Source organism: Tachyglossus aculeatus, chromosome X4, assembly GCF_015852505.1.
Source record: "Tachyglossus aculeatus isolate mTacAcu1 chromosome X4, mTacAcu1.pri, whole genome shotgun sequence".
NCBI classification, from domain to species: domain Eukaryota; kingdom Metazoa; phylum Chordata; class Mammalia; order Monotremata; family Tachyglossidae; genus Tachyglossus; species Tachyglossus aculeatus.
Window position 1 is genome coordinate 7,913,334 of NC_052098.1, and position 17,766 is coordinate 7,931,099.

A 17,766-nucleotide genomic window follows, 5' to 3' on the forward strand; every position below is an offset into this window, starting at 1 on the left:
TGCTGGAGCCAGGATTAGAACCTAAGGTGGATCATTTTTTCCCCTCATCAAAAAAAAAGACTCGAGTACACAGTGATATTTATTGAGTGCTTATTTTGTGCAGAGCACTGTAATTAAGTGCTTGAATGCCCTTTAAAAGAGATGTTTTCCCCCCTTTAAACCTTAGCAGTTGGAAGAATGTCAGGTTTTTTTCCTTCTAAAGTCCCTCCCTTTATTTTTTTTTCACATAAAACTTTTCCATGATTATCCCTATCCACTAGTAATATGAAAAAAACATTTTGCAGAGATAAAACAAGCATGTTACTTTGGGGCCATTGTTCCTTTCAGTAACATAGAAAGGACCATTACTCTCCTCCCTCTAGACTGTAAGCTCCTTGAGAAGCAGTGTGGCTCAATAGAAAGAGCATGGGCTTTGGAGTCAGAGGTCATGGGTTCAAACCCCGGCTCCACTGTCAGCTGTGTGACTTCAGGCAAGTCACTTAACTTCTCTGTGCCTCAGTTACCTCATCTGTAAAATGGGGATTAAGACTGTGAGCCCCCTGTGGGACAACCTGATCACCTTGTAACCTCCCCAGCACTTACAGCAGTACTTTGCACACAGTAAGCGCTTAATAAATGCCATTATTATTATTATTATTACTGTGGGCAGGGAATGTGTCTACCAACTCTGTTATAGTCTCCCAAATGCTAAGTACAGTGCTCTACACACAGTAAGCACTCAATGAATACCAGGACCGGGGTTCTAATCCCCACTCCACCACATGTCTGCTGTGTGACACTGAGCAAGTCACTTTACTTCTTCGTGCCTCAGTTACCTCATCTGTAAAATGGGGATTAAGACTGTGAGACCGTGGACAGAGACCGTGTCCAATCCAAGTACCCTGTCTAACCCAGTGCCTAGTAGGGAGCCTGGTGCGTAGTAAGTGCTTTAACAGATACCATTAAAAAAAGTGTGAAACCTCTTTTTATCATGTTTTGGAGATGAAGGGTAAAGAGGGGAATGTTGCAAACAGCAGTAAAGTGTAAACTGTGGTAAATGAATCAATTCAGATGGGAGGTACCAAGTGAGATCAGGGTTCTGTCTAAAATTTGAGACCCTGAATTGTCTGGGGAGAGGAGGAAAGGAGAAAGGAAGGGAAGGAGAAAAAGAGGCAGAAAACGGAAAAAGACACTTTTTCTCCTTTTCTCTTCAGAGACCCTCATTCCCACATCTTTTGCTCATTATAGAGCTGTGAATGTAAATTCTTTGCAAATTGGGAAGCTAAAGCAGTGAAAGGTGGTGAGCCCAAGTCTTGCTTACATCTGTGAAGAGCCCATGACCTGTGAGTGGAGATTTCTGAAGTCTTTCCACCTCCTCCCCGCAGCTGGCAGCAGTGTCTTGGGCTGCTGCTGTCCCTGCCGCCTCCTATTAGGCATGGGGCCAGGCCTGTAATAATTGTGGAATTTGTTAAATGTTTACTATATGCCGAGGTAGAAACAAGAAAATCAGGTCGAACATAGTCCCTGTCCCACACAGGGCTCACAGTCCAAGGGGGAGGGAGAATAGGTATCTTATCCCCATTTTACAGATGAGGAAATTGAGGCATAGCATAGTTAAATCACTTGCCCAAGGTCATACAGCAGGAAGGTGGCAGAGCTGGGATTAGAACCCAGGTCCTCTGACTTCTGGCCATGCTGCTTCTCGGGTTTCAATTAGGAGTAAGCAAAAATTCCAATAACAAGAATACAATGTTTTGCTCTTTCTATGAACATAGAATCTAATATAATTTAATATAGAATACAATTTCATATGGAATTTCCAAACAATTCAATGTAGCCAAATAGTATTTACATGAGGGAAAATAAGACACCCAAAGTCAGCTGGAGGGCAAGGACTTCTCTGTCACCGGTAAACATACAGTGTAATAAATAATTGTATCATTGAAAACTGTCATTTTTGCACAGTACAGTAATTTGCCCTGCTTATCCCTTGCACGGTTCCCTGTGAATCTGCATAAATATACCAGGTTGGAAACATACCTTCCCCACTTGCGTGCTTGCAGCCGTTTATCTGTTCATTACTGTCTTTAATGTATACAGTTCAGACATGCCAGGTGTATGTTGTCACCTGCTTGACATCCGTTCTATATACAGACACTTACACTCATGAGTATTAATGCCACAGATCTTCTTTATGCCAAATAAAAAGCTGACTTCGGTAAGGAACAGCTTCTGGGAAATGCCTGTGTGGCTTATCTAGCTGATTTTCAGGGGAAGGAGACCTGGCTAATTAGCTCACATTCTTCCATTCTGGAGGAGAAGAAAGGAACTCCTACACTGCATCTAGAACCAGTCCAGAGAGGCCAGTGTTGCAATGCTGATGGGGTCAGATAGATGCTAAAGAAGACCTCAAATCCCATGAAAAGACCATGCTTACCTGAAATTTTTGTTATCCTTCATGCCCGAATCTGGTTTTGCTATGAATGAGCAATGCTTTCATGGGTTAGAGAAACCTCCTGATCCTTGGACACCGGACAGATTCAACTCCTTTTATGTCCTCCAGAGATCGTCAAGTCCTTGAGAGCAAGAACCGTCTCCTGCATCTTTTCTGTGTGTCTCTAGCAGCAACTAGTTTAGGATTCCAACCCTGAGGTGTACTCGATAAATACTTGTGGTGCTGATGATGTGAGTGTCTTGTATTGGGTTGTTGTTTGTATTTACAGTGCCTGGCACATAGTAGGCGCTTAACAAATGCCATCATTATTATTCACAGAGGCACCACAGGGATGGTCATCTATGAAGCAGCATGGCCTAGTGGAAAGAGCAGGTGTTGGGAGTCAGAGGTTGTGGGTTCTAATCATAGATCCTCCGCTTGTCAGCTGTGTGACTTTGGGCAAGTCACTTAACTTCTCTGTGCCTGTTACTTCCTCTGTAAAATGGGGATTAAGACTGTGAGCCCTACGTGGGACAACCTGATTTCCTTGTATCTACCCCAGTGCTTTGAACAGTGTTTGGCACATAGTAAGCACTTAACAAGTACCGTTTTTATTATTATTAGCGTCTGGCTGAAAAAGCCAATGCGTGTTTTACAGTCCCAACTGCATAAAGGCTGTTGCTTTTATTTTTAATTTCTTTTGTCTCCTTGTCTCTCTCTCCATACAAAGCTTATTCTCAGAGACTTACTCCTTTCTTTATGGTAAAGTGCCATGCAAGTCTGTCCTTAGCAACTGAGTCCCAGTTTTCAGCTGGGAGGATGTTGTATCTTATTGCTCTGGGAATCAGGAGACCTGGTTCTAGTCTTGGTTTTGCCTGTAGCCGGCCAGTGTAAGCGAAGACCGCACAAGCACTTTGCAATGTGTTGCACCCCTGTTGGCCGACTCGCTTGTTGCACTCCATGCTCCAGGGAGAACACGAGTGGTAAGGATGAGAGAATACAAGCAGCACCACAAAAGCCACTCGTGCTGTTACCAATTCCTCCGAGTAGTTTCTTGGTTTTGCAGCCTCAGGATCGAGGCTCATCTGTTGTTCCTGACATGAGACTCGATCATTACACTCACCTGTCTATCTTGCTTTCCTCATTACTGGGGCACAGATGGTGTGCTGTCTGGTTCTCTAAAAGTCACACTTGGAATCCTATTTTAAGGGAAAAATTGGAGAAGCAGCATGGCTCAGTGGAAAGAGCATGAGCTTTGGAGTCAGAGGTCATGGGTTCAAACTCTGGCTCCACCACTTGTCAGCTGTGTGGCTTTGGGCAAGTCACTTCACTTCTGTGGGCCTCAGTTAACTCATCTGTAAAATGGGGATTAAGACTGTGAGCCCCACGTGGGACAACCTGATCACCTTGTATCCCCCCCAGTGCTTAGAACAGTGCTTTGCACATAGTAAGCGCTTAATAAATGCCATTATTATTTATTTATTATTTATATGAGGAAGAAGATGATTTCCTGTTGCTAAGTCCTATATCCCCATCTCAGGGTCACACCTGGAGAGTTACCAGAACTCTACCAGTCTCAACTACAGGAGGGAGAGTCAGGCAGAGACATATCCATTCCATTCCTAGCTTGGGCAGTGGCTAGCAAGTGGAAGGCGATCTGCTGCAAGTCAAAACCACCTGTGCTGGGCAGCAGTGGCATAAGAGAGAATCAAGGGCAAAGACTCAAGTTTACTGTGTGGAAGGAGGCAATGGTAAACCACTTCCATATTTTTACCAAGAAAACTCTATGGATACACTACCAGAACGATTGCACATGGAGGTGGGAACATTCTGGGAGAGATGTGTCCATGGTGTCATTATGGGTTGAAGATAATAATAATAATAATAATGATAATGGCATTTATTAAGCACTTACTATGTGCGAAGCACTGTTCTAAGTGAAGATGACTTGATGGCATAAGACAAGTCTTATCTCAGATGGTATTGTTAATGTTGAAATGAGACACCACTTTCAACTGTACTGCTACTGATATTTTATCTTGTGCTGTCGTGTGTGTGTTGCGGGGGGTGGGGGGGCGGACGTTGATATGAGTTTTTGCTGTTTCCACAATAGCCCTTGGAAATTTCTGAAGATTCTTGAAAACTTTATGTAATTTCCCAAGGCTAAAGTACCCTGGAGCTTCCCTTGATAATAATAATAATGATGGTGGCATTTGTTAAGCACTTACTATGTGTCAAGCACTATTCTAAGCACTGGGGTAGATCCAAGCTAATCAGGTTGGACATCAAAATACTTGTAACCACAAAGCACCTTTCCTATGAGGTGGACAAAGTACTTTACATTAAATACATAGGCGGCAACTACCTTCATTATCTACTCATACAAATCAGGAAACTGAAAAATAGAGATAATAATAATAATTATGGCTTTTTCTAAGTGCTTACTATGTGCCAAGCACTTTACTAACTGCTGGGGTAGATACAAGAGAATCAGGTTGGACACATCCTTATCCCACATGGGGCTCACAGGCTAAGGGGGAGGGAGAACAGAAATTGAATCCCCATTTTACAGATGAGGTAACCGAGGCACAGAGAAGTTAAGAGACTAGCCCAAGGTCACACAACGAGCAAGTGACGCAGTTGGGATTAGGACTCAGGTCTTCTGACTCCCAAGCCCATGCACTTTCAAGTAGGTCACACTGTTTTTCATTAAGTTAATTCTTAAAAAAAAACATAAACAGTAGTAGTTAGGTGGAAATGAAAACAAAGTTGATGGACCCTACCTGATATGATATTATTGGAATAAACGTGCCTTGTAGACCTCACAGAAACAGTGCTTAGTATCTTGATTCAGCAATCTCATAGTCCCAGCCAGGTTTAGCTGGCAAATGCTCAGTTGAATCTGAGAAGACAGGAAGATAGAACTGTGGGATTGCTTCCTTGTTTCTGCCTCCTGATTGACTCAGGAATCAATTTGACTGACAACTGCTGCCTCAGTGTTGGTGAAGAAAAGAGGGACTAATAGTCCTCCAATCCCTCCCTCACCCAGCCTCTGGCCTGTCTGTACTCCAAGGAGTGGTCTGAAGCCAAACAGGCCAGTATCGGGACTGGGGGAATGCAGCTGGGGAGTGGAGGTGCACAAGGGTGCTTTCTGTCAGTCAGGCCAACAGGTGGACAAGACGGTTCCTGTAAAGTAGGCTTGGAGGCGTGATTAGCCCTCTGGAGCTCCCTTGCGCTTTTCTTCCCACACAACTCAAGCACTATTAACACTGTGGGCTCTCCATGTTGGACTTAAATCGAGGTGCGTGAATCAGTTTCTACAAAATTTCTCTCTCCAAAACATGGGAATCATGACTGTTGAGTCCATAAAGGAACTGAGAATAGAAACCAGAATTCTTGACATCCCATCTATTGCTCTAACCATTGCATATTGAATTATAATTTTCAGTAAGGTAAAAATCTGTTAGCTGCACATGAAAATAGTAATAACATGAAACTGTCAAAATAAAAGTAGCACAAATGGAAAAACAAAGGTTCCCAGGTCCCTTATTTTACTCTGGTAATTTTTCTGATACTGACTCAACTTGACACCCCACTGAAGTATTGCTGATTTAGGCTTAAATAATAGTTCTGCAGAGAATACTTTCCTAGTGTAGATATTTCAGAAAATATCCCTGTTTTTTGCCTTGACAGGGTGGTATGTGATATCTTCATGTACCCTGAGGTCATTTTAAATCGTTTGTTTTCTTCTTCTTCTTGTACTTGTGTTGCTACACGTTTTTTTCTAAAGAAAAGAAAAAAATGCTTGCTAATCTTTGGCTCTGTGCTGGAATGTTATTCTCTTTAGAAGAACTTCCATTAACAGAGGGAACTTGCAAAGCTCTCCTAATTAGAATACTCAGTATCTCTTCCTCTAAGTGAAATGTGGTGACAGCTTGGGGCTTTTTTTTTTTCCAAAGACTGACCGGAGCCTCTACTCCAGCTTTCAATGCTGTTCGATGTATTATCTTCTGGGAAAATGGCAGAGGTCAGTTTCTGGCACTGTTGAGGTAACACAAAGCGAAAAGAGGTGATCTGCATGAAGCAGGACTGTAAAGGGATAATAATGATTGTGGTATTTGTTAAGCACTCACTATGTGCCAAGCACTGTACTAAATGTTGGAGAAGATCCAAGATAATCAGGTTAGACACAGTCCCTGTTCCACACTGGATTCGCAGTCTAAGTAAGAGGGAGAAAAGATATTGAATCATCCCTATTTTACAGATGAGGAAACTGAGGCACAGAGAATTTATGGGGCCCTCCAGGAGGAAAAGGGCATTTTGAATTGTAACCTTTGTGGAGCATGTGTAGTCACTAGAGAAGGAGAAGAGAGGAAGGAAGTGATGTAATTGTGCCATTAATCTGCTATTTCTTGTTCTTGCTCCTTTATTTCAAGCTGAGGTGATTCTTTGCTTTAGAACCATGTGCTCCTTTTTTTTTAAATGGCATTTGTTAAGTGCTTACTATGTGCCAGGCACTGTACTAAGTGCTGGGGTAGATACAAGCTAATCAAGTTGGATACGACCAATGTTCATTCATTCACTCATTCAATCAGATTTCTTGAGTGCTTACTGTGTGCAGAGCACTGTACTAAGCACTTGAGAGAGTACAATACAACAATAAACAGACACATTCCCTGCCTACAACAAGCTTACAGTCAAGCGGGGGAGAGACAAACATTAATATAAATAAATTACAGATATATTCATAAATGTTGTGGGGCTGGGAGGGGGGATGAACAAAGGGAGGAAGTCAGGGTGAAGCAGAAGGGAGTGGGAGAAGAGGAGAGGAGGGCTTAGGGAAGGTCTCATGGAAGAAATGTGCCCTCAATAAGGCTTTGAATTGGGGGAGAGTAATTGTCTGTCGGATTTGAGGATGGAGGGCATTCCAGGCCAGAGGCAGGATGTGGGTACTTTCCAAGTGCTTAGTAGAGTGCTCTGCACACAGTAAGCACTCAATAGATATGATTGAATGAATGAATGGGTTGGTGGTGAGATAGATGAGATGATGGCACAGTAAGAAGGTTAGCATTAGAGGAGCGAAGTGTATGGGCTGGGATATAATAGGAGAGTAGCTAGGTGAGGTAGGGGCAAGGTGACTGAGTGGTTTAAAGCCAATGGTTAGGAGTTTTTGTTTGATGTGGAGGTGGATGGGCAAACACTGGAGTTTCTTGAGGAGTGGAGAAACACCTCCTGAATGTTTTGATAGAAAAATAATACAGGCAGCAGAGTGAAGAATAGACTGGAGTGGAGAGGCTGGGAGGTCAGCAAGAGGGCTGATGCAATAATCCAGGATGTCCCACAAGGGGTTTAACAGTCTTAATCCCTATTTTACAGATGAGGCAACTGAGGCCCAGAGAAGTGAAGTGCCTTCCCCAAGATCACTTGGTGGAGCCAAGTGGCGGAGCCGGGATTAGAACCCAATCCTTCTGATTCTGTGCTCTATCCGCTAGACCATGTTGCTTCTCAGTGCACAATTATCATTACTATCATTAGAATGGGAGATCTGTGTAGAACAGGGACTGTGTCCAATACAACTACCTTTTATCTATCACAGTGCTTGGCACATAGTAAGTACTTAATAAATAGAATAATAATAATTTAATTAATGAATTTATGGCAATGTAGCCAGTCTTTGTTTTGTACTGGGATCTCTTAATGGCTCTAAGTTATTCATGGAAGAAACTTTCCATAGTGGTGAAGAAGAGATCAAAGATCTATGACATTCATATATTTTCTCTGCCAGAAAAGAACATTTTAAAGATCAAATAACACATCAATGATACTGTAAACATAAGAGAGCTGTTACAGAAGAATATATTCAGAAACTGAATCAGTCTTTGGCTTTTTGAAGAAAAATGAAACTTGATCTATTCACCAAACTGGGTCAAGTTTGATTTTTCTCTTTAATCCCAAAAGCCCAATTCACTCTGGTTTTAGAACTAAATTTCCAGATTGTGACCTCCAAATTGAATCAGGGAACAGACATTATCATGGATAAGAATCAATACAGAAGTGAAAAATATCAGAGTGAAACTGATTTAATCAAATTACATTTAAATTGGGATTTAAATCTTGGTCAAGGAGCCCCAATTCAATCATTTTCTACATAAAGCACACTGTTTTTGTCTTTCACCTTATATAGTTTCCTCCTTTTTTGATATGATGCTACTGATTGTGAGATCCTACCCCTTCATGAAAGTGGGGCTGAAAAGACTAACCCCTTCTGCGTTGTTTGCACAAAAGGATCGATCCTATATTTGTTTTAATATCTGTCTCCCCCTGCACCCTCTCTAGACTGTAAGCTCATTGTGGGCAGGGAAGGTGTCTATTTATTGTTGTGTTGTACTCTCCCCAGTGCTTAGCACTCTGCATACAGTAAGCATTCAATAAATACGATTGAATGAATGAATGCTGTGCTAATGTATCTGTCCCAGACAGAACCTACTTTTTAACTTGCCCTTTAGTGTCTTTCAGTCAATGAATGGCATTTATAGAGCATTTACTGTGTACAGAGCAGTGCATTAAGCCCTTGGGAGAGCTGTGAGCTCCTCTAGACTGTGAGCTCATTGTGAGCAGGGAATGTCACTGTTTCTTGTTGTATTGTACTTCCCCAAGCACTTAATACAATGCTTTGCACACAGTAAGTGTTCAATAAATACAGTTGATTGATTGATCCGAGTAATCCAAGTCCTGTTGTGACCTATCTATAATTTTTTTCCCGAGTGATTAGATGAATATATTCTCTCAAATGGGATGTAATTATAGTAGGCATCCATGATGAAAGCTTTGTTCTTCAACATTGTACATTAAAACAGTTTTTAAAATGAGTGTATCTTTTTAAAACATCTGAACAAAAATAATTTGAAAATGTATTACAGCTTTCATAAAGCTATTCATAGTGGACAAAAAGGTAGCCATTCATTCATTTATTCATTCAATTATATTTATTGAGTGCTTACTGTGTGCAGAGCACCGTACTAAATGCTTGGGAAGTACTAGTTGGCAATATATGCCTCAATTCTCCAGGCAAGGCCGTTAGCCCTATCTTCAATGGCTGGACAGTAGAGATGTATCAGATCTCAAAAGAATGAACCTAATTGGAAATCCTATTATCTTGATGTAAATCTTCTTTACTACTAATAATTATGGTATTTTGAGTGCTTACTATGTGCCAAGCACTTTTCTAAGTAAATACGAGTTAATCAGGTTGAACATAGACCCTGTCCCACATAAGGCTCACAGTCTAAGGAGGAAAGAGAGAACAAGTATTGAATCCCCATTGGACAGATGAGGAAACTGAGGCCCAGAAGGGTTAATTGACTTGTCCAAGGACACACAGCAGGCAAGTAGTAGAGTTAGGATTAGAAACCTGGTCCTCTGACTCCCAAGCCCAGGGACCAGGGGCTAGTGCACAGTGCTTCTCATAAATAAATATTCAAGGAAATATATTTTGAACTGAGTTAATTTTAAGTGCATTTTAAGAGAGGACATTGGGCCTTTAATGGTTCCTGATTTTATTGCATTTTGCCTTTCATTAAGTTAGTTCATAACTGCTTCCTAATTCTGTTTATATTTTTGCATTTATGGGTTTTTTGGTATGGCATCCTGTAATGCTCTACAAGATGTTCTGAGGGCTTATTTTTTCTTTCAGGGGAGCTTGAGATGAGGATATTCGCTTGGGGTTTGGAGCCTAGCACATTATTTTTTTTCTACCCTCAAACCGTTATTACTTCATTACACTCCATTCAAGTAGCAGCATTTACAGAGGGGATTGCAGGATTCTTGACAGTTGAAACATACAGGGCTCTAATATTGCAAACCAAGATCTCTCTCCCAGAAACCAGCTGAGAGAGCAGTTCTCTGCCCCTCCTCCTTAGGCCACCACTGTACCAGAGCTGAGATCCTAGGAGATTTGCCCCATTTAAACCCTGAAATGCCCCAGTGTGATAAAACACTAGATTTTTGACATTGTTGCAGATTTTATAATGCAGGAGTAAGCATGCTCCAGTCAAGGACCAGTAAACCAAGATGTACTGTTAGGGCTATTGCAGCACAGTCAAAAAGCAAGAAGCGGGTGGATGGAAGACATAATTGCCGTTATGGAGTGGCTTGAAATAATGTCATATTTAATAATGCATGGAACTTTCAAAAATGAATTTTTCTCTTTGGACAAGTTGTTTTTCAGCTGCCTTAACATGAGTTAATTTTGGGTTACTCCATTGTGACAACTCACATTTTTCAAAGCCCAGTTTATCCTCCATAGTTACCCCTAGACAAGGGCTTCTCCATCAGTCTGGTCCTCCCCAAAGGTCAAGGAGAGTGGAGTGGAGAAGCAGCATGGTCTAGTGAAAAGAACACGGTCCTGGGAGTCAGGGCACCTGGGTCCTAATCCCGGCTCTACCAATTGTCTGCTGTGTGGCCTGGGCAAGTCACTTCACTTCTTTGGGCCTCAGTTATCTCATCTGAAAAATGGGGATTCAATACCTATTCTCCCTCTTACTTGGACTGTAAGGCCCAAATGGGATGGGGACATGGTGTCCAACCTGATTATCTTCTAACTATCCCAGCACTTAGTACAGTGCTTGGCATATAGTAAGTGCTTAACAGGTACCATTTAAAAAAAAACCCAAAAAGCCCATTAGGCTGTGAAGAGCTCTTGGGTGCAGTGGGTGGCAAGCTGGAAAATAGGAATGTGGTGGCCCTGTCTCCTAAGTCCTTCCTCCTGCATTGCCTTAATAATCAATCAATGGTATTTATTGAACAATTACTGTGTGCAAAACATCTCTCCCTCTCTCCCTCCATCCCCGCCTTTAAGGTCTGTCATATTGTATGGGCAGAGAATGTGTCTACCCACTTTGTTGTGTTGTACTCTCCCAAGTGCTTAGTACAGTGCTCTGCACACAGTAAGCACTCAATATTTCCATCGATGATGAAGAGGGATGTGAACTGTGAGCTTTTTATTCCCGATGATGAGATTATTTGGACTAGAGGAGGGTTTCAGAAGCCTAGAGGGTAGGGGAGAGAGGAGGATCACAAGATTAACAGATTGAAAAGCACTAACCTACACATGTATTGGAAAAGACAAACGTTTCTTTTGTCCATAATGTGGACATTTTGTTTTGCATTTTGGAGTGCAACCAGTCTGTAAGTGGGAATAAGAGGAAGTTAGCATGAAAATAGGCATTGATTGCAGTGGGATGTGGGAGTAGTGAATGAAGACCAACCCTATTAAGAAGGATCATGGGTGCTGGGAGCCTTGGAGGCAAGCAGTGAAGTTGAAAGAGCTCCACAGAGAGGCGTAACTGGAAGGTTTGTGAAAAGACATAGGGATGAGAAAAGAAGTACCTGGAAAAAGGAAGAGAAGCACTATGGTCTAGTGGATAGAGCATGGGCCTGGAAGTCAGAAGGACTTGAGTCCCAATCCTGGCTCCACCACTTGGCTGACCTCGGTCATTTGTGTGACCCTTGGGTAAGTCACTTAACTTCTCACTGCCTCAGATACCTCATCTGTAAAATGGGGATTCATTCATTCAATCATATTTATTGAGTGCTTATTGTGAGCACTGTACCAAGTGCTTGGGAGAGTACAATACAACAATAAATAGACAGATTCCCTGCCCACAACGAATTTACAGTCTAGAGGGATTAAGACTGTTTAGCCAGCCTTGGCTTCATGGACTCCGTCCTCTCCTGGTTCTCCTCTTATCTCTCTGGCCATTCATTCTCAGTCTCCTTCGTGGGCTCCTCCTCCCCCTCCCATCCCCTTACTGTAGAGGTTCCTTCTAGACTGTGAGCCCATTGTTAGGTAGGGACTGTCTCTATATGTTGTCGAATTGTACTTTCCAAGCACTTAATACAGAGCTCCGCACACAGTAAGCACTCAATAAACACAATTGAATGAATGAATGACTGTGAGCCACATATGGGACATAGATTGGGTCCAACCTGATTAGCTTGTGTCTACCCCAGCGCCTAAGCATTCAACAAATACCATTTAAAAAAAAAATGGGAAGAGGAGGTAGAGTGGACTTCCATGAGATACAGGACTTTGTGAAAAACAATTTGCTATTGAGAGGAATATGGAAGGAAATTGTGGTGTGGTAGATTCATCAGAGAGCAGGAGGCACAAGGTGGATTGTGGGTAGGATTTCTGGGAAAAAGGTGCCCTTGTAAGCTTCTTTTCTAGAAGCTGTTGTTCTCTGTAGCCATTTGGAAGCAGATATTGCCAACCATGGGAACATAGCCATTTCCAGTTATTGAACATATTAAAAGGGCAAAAAGAACAAGGCAACCATGCAAATATAGACAAGGCTAGAGAGAACTAAAATGCGCATTAAGCAATTTGTCTTGTCTTATGCTGTTGAGTAGTTTCTGATCCGTAGCGACTCCACAGACACATCTCTCCACATGAAATCCTTCTGGTAGTGTATCCATAGAGTTTTCTTGGTAAAATTACAGAAATGGTTTACCATCGCCACCTTCTGCTCAATAAACTTGAGTCTCTACCCTTGGCTCTCTCCTATGCTGCTGCTGCCCAGCACAGGTGAATTTTGACTTGTAGCAGATTGCCTTCCCCTTGTTAGCCACTGCCCAAGCTAGGAATGAAATGGGTGTGCTTCTGCTTGACTCTCCCTCCTGTAGCTGAGACTGGTAGAGTACTGAAAACTCCCCAGGTGAGATCCTGAGAGGGGGCATAAAGCAGTCCTGGTATGCTTATAATAATAATGATGATGTTGATATTAAATGCTTACTATGTGCCAAACACTGTTCTAAGCACTGGGGTAAATACAAGGTAATCAGGTTGTCCCACGTGGGGCTCACAGTCTTAATCCCCATTTTATAGATGAGGTAACTGAGGCACAGAGAAGTTAGGTGACTTGCCCAAAGTTACACAGCTGACGAGTGGCAGAGCCGGGATTAGAACCCACGACCTCTGACTCAAGCCCGTGCTCTTTCCACTAAGCCACACTGCTTATCAATCTATTGTTTCAGAAGCAATAGTTGGAACTTTTTTTTAAGAAGGAACATATCTATCAACTCTGTTGCAGTGTATTCATTCAATCATATTTATTGAGCGCTTACTGTGTGCAGAGCACTGTACTGCCTCTTCTTCTCCCACTCCCCCAGACTCACAGGAAAAGGAGGAGGTGTCGGTTTCCTTCTCGCCCCCCAATGTCGCTTTCGCACTATCCCTCCTCCCCCTTCCCTTTCCTTCCCTTCCTTTGAAACCCACATTATTCGCCTCTACCACCCCTCCAGATTCTTGTAGCCGTCATCTACCGCCCCCCCCCCGGCCCCACCTCTAACTTCTTTAACGATTTTGACCCCTTCCTCACCTTCCTTCTCTCCTTTTCCATGCCCACTCTGATCCTTGGGGACTTCAGCATCCACATGGATATCCCTGATGACTCCTCTGCCGCCTGCCTTCTATCTCTCCTCAACGCTGCCAACTTCTTGCTCCACCCCACCTCACCCACTCACCAACTTGGTCATACCCTCGACCTCAGCATCTCCTATCGCTGCACTGTGTCCACCCTCACCAACTCTGAAATCCCTCTCTCTGATCATAATCTTCTCACCTGCCTCCTCACTCACACTCCTTTCCCCTGTAAATCCATATTACTCCCTCACAGAGATCTCTGCTCTCTTGACCCCATCCATCTTTCTGAGCGCCTCACACCCCACCTCACCTCCCTCTCCTCTCTACTCAGTCTTGATGATCAGATTACAGCTCTCAAGTCTACCCTTTCTACTCAGCTAGACTCACTCGCTCCCCTTTCCCTTCACCGCTCTCGTACCACTAACACACAGCCCTGGATCACTGCCACTGTCCGCCTCCTTCACTCTTATGCTCGAGCTGCCGAACGCTGTTGGCGAAAGTCTAAGCACCATGCCAACCTCGTTCACTTCAAGTTTATCCTTTCCTGCCTTAACTCAGCCCTCTCCTCTGCCAGACAAAACTATTTCTCCTCCCTTATTGACACCCATGCCCATCATCCCCGCCAGCTCTTCCGTACGTTCAACTCCCTTCTCAGGCCCCCGGTTCCTCCCCCTCCTCCTTCCCTCACCCCCAACGATCTGGCCTCCTACTTCATTAATAAAATTAAATCCATCAGGTCCGACCTCCCCAAAATCACTCCCCCCCCCCCCCCTTCTCCAACACCCCGGCTCTCAACACTCTCTGCTACTCTCCCATCCTTCCCAGCAGTATCCTCAGAGGAGCTCTCCTCCCTCCTCTCAAGTGCTACTCCGGCCACCTGTGCTTCTGACCCCATTCCCTCTCATCTCATGAAATCTCTCACTCCATCCCTTCTCCCCTCCTTAACTTCCATCTTCAACCGCTCACTCTCCACTGGTTCCTTCCCCTCTGCCTTCAAACATGCCCATGTCTCTCCCATCCTAAAAAAACCCTCTCTTGACCCCACCTCACCTTCTAGTTATCACCCCATATTCCTCCTACCATTCCTTTCCAAACTCCTTGAACAAGTTGTCTACACGCGCTGCCCCGAATTCCTCAACACCAACTCTCTCCTCGACCCCCTCCAGTCTGGCTTCCGTCCCCTACATTCCACGGAAACTGCCCTCTCAAAGGTCACCAATGACCTCCCGCTTGCCAGATCCAATGGCTCCTACTCTATCCTAATCCTCCTCGACCTCTCAGCTGCCTTCGACACTGTGGACCACCCCCTTCTCCTCAACTCACTATCCGACCTTGTCTTCACAGACTCTGTCCTCTCCTGGTTCTCCTCTTATCTCTCCGGCCGTTCATTCTCAGTCTCTTTTGCAGGCTCCTCCTCCCCCTCCTTCTCCCCTTACTGTGGGGGTTCCCCAAGGTTCAGTGCTTGGTCCCCTTCTGTTCTCGATCTACACTCACTCCCTTGGTGACTTCATTCGCTCCCACGGCTTCAACTATCATCTCTACGCTGATGACACCCAGATCTACATCTCTGCCCCTGCTCTCTCCCCCTCTCTCCAGGCTCGCATCTCCTCCTGCCTTCAGGACATCTCCATCTGGATGTCTGCCCGCCACCTAAAACTCAACATGTCCATGACTGAACTCCTTGTCTTCCCTCCCAAACCCTGCCCTCTCCCTGACTTTCCCATCACTGTTGACGGCACTACCTTCCTTCCCGTCTCACAAGCCCGCAACCTTGGTGTCATCCTCGACTCTGTTCTCTCATTCACCCCTCACATCCAAGCTGTCACCAAAACCTGCCGCAACATTGCCAAGATCCGCCTTTTCCTCTCCATCCAAACCGCTACCCAGCTCGTTCAAGCTCTCATTCTATCCCGTCTGGACTACTGCATCAGCCTTCTCTCTGATCTCCCATCCTCGTGTCTCTCCCCACTTCATACTTCATGCTGCTGCCCGGATTGTCTTTGCCCAGAAACGCTCTGGGCATGTTACTCCCCTCCTCAAAAATCTCCAGTGGCTACCAATCAATCTGCGCATCAGGCAGAAACTCCTCACCCTGGGCTTCAAGGCTCTCCATCACCTCACCCCCTCCTGCCTCATCTCCCTTCTCTCCTTCTACAGCCCACCCCGCACCCTCCGCTCCTCTGCCGCTAATCTCCTCACCGTGCCTCGTTCTCGCCTGTCCCGCCATCGACCCCCGGCCCACGTCATCCCCCGGGCCTGGAATGCCCTCCCTCTGCCCATCCGCCAAGCTAGCTCTCTTCCTCCCTTCAAAGCCCTACTGAGAGCTCACCTCCTCCAGGAGGCCTTCCCAGACTGAGCCCCTTCCTTCCTCTCCCCCTCGTCCCCCTCTCCATCCCCCTCATCTTACCTCCTTCCCTTCCCCACAGCACCTGTATATATGTATATATGTTTGCACATATTTATTACTCTATTTATTTATTTATTTTACTTGTACATATCTATTCTATTTATTTTATTTTGTTAGAATGTTTGGTTTTGTTCTCTGTCTCCCCCTTCTAGACTGTGAGCCCACTGTTGGGTAGGGACTGTCTTTATATGTTGCCAACTTGTACTTCCCAAGTGTTTAGTACAGTGCTCTGTACACAGTAAGCACTCAATACATACGATTGATTGATTGATTATAAACCAAGAGGTCTTGTATTGCAGTCCAACTGCTGGCACTATAAAGCAATGCTCTTCTCATCGTACCTTCACTAGGTAGGTCGTGTGAAGAATAGGGATGAAAGCAAGATCCCAGACATCTCTTGCATTGTGAGCTGAAATGGTGGAAGTATACATAAGGAGAACAAAAGACGCAAATAAGCAAAACCTCAAATGAGGTAGCAAAGCCGTGGGCAACTGAGAGACAGCATTAGGCCAAAGCAACAGAAGCCATACCAACTTGGCATACAGCAATGAGAAATTAATCAGGGAGTTCCAGGAAGGAGGGAAAGCATGAGCTAGGGGTTGATGGCAAGAGAGATAAGCGTGATAGACAGTGAGTAGGTTGGTGTTAGAGGAGTGAAGTGTGCGGGCTGAGTTGTAGTGAGAGGGGTGAGGATAGGTGTATGGGGAGAGAGCTGATTGCATACTTTAAAATTGATTGTGAGGAGTTTTTACTTGATGCAGTGGTGGATGGACAACCATTGGTGGGTTTTGAGGAGTGGCGAGACATGCGAATAATGATTTTTTCAGAACATGGCCTAGTGGATAGAGCACGGGCCTGGAAGACAGCAGGACCTGAGTTCTAATCCCAACTCTGCTACTTGTCTGATGTGTGACCTGGGCAAGTCACTTAACTTCTCTGTGCCTCAGTTAGCTCATCTGTAAAATGGGGACTAAGATTGTGAGCCCCATGTGGGACATGGACTATGTCCAATCTGATTAGTTTGTATCTATCCCAGTGCTTACTGCAGTGCCTGGCACACAGTAAGCACTTAACAAATGCCTTTGAAAAAAATGATGTGGGCAGCAGAGTGCAGCATGGACTGGAGAGGGGAGAGATAGGAAGCAAGGAGGTCAGTAAGGAGGCTGATGCAGTAGTCAAGGTGTGATACAAGGGCTTGGATTAGCATGCTAGCTGTTTGGATGGAGAGGAAAGGGTGGATTTTAGAGATGTTGTGAAGGTAGAACCGACAGGATTTGGTAACTGACTGAATATGGGGGGTGAAGGAGAGTGACTTTCTTAGATCAGAGGTATAGAGAAGATCGCCACTCTAAGGAAGAAATGAAAATAATGGTGCCTGGGAAACAAATGCAACAGTGTAGCAGGGGACAGTCTTGACATGCATACGATGTAGAATGAATGGCTGGTCACCGTTTTAATTTACCAGTCACATGTACACACAGAACTAGGACTAGAGCACTGTACTAAATGCTTGGGAGAGTACAA

The 17,766-nt window shown here is 44.3% G+C and overlaps 1 non-coding gene across 1 annotated transcript; it reads left to right on the forward strand.

The window, feature by feature from the left end:
- The first annotated feature begins 3,943 nt into the window (after positions 1-3,943).
- LOC119948536 lies at positions 3,944-4,081 on the forward strand. The gene has a single exon (XR_005456926.1). It is a non-coding gene; the product is annotated as a small nucleolar RNA SNORA7 (small nucleolar RNA).
- The last annotated feature ends 13,685 nt before the right edge of the window (positions 4,082-17,766 follow it).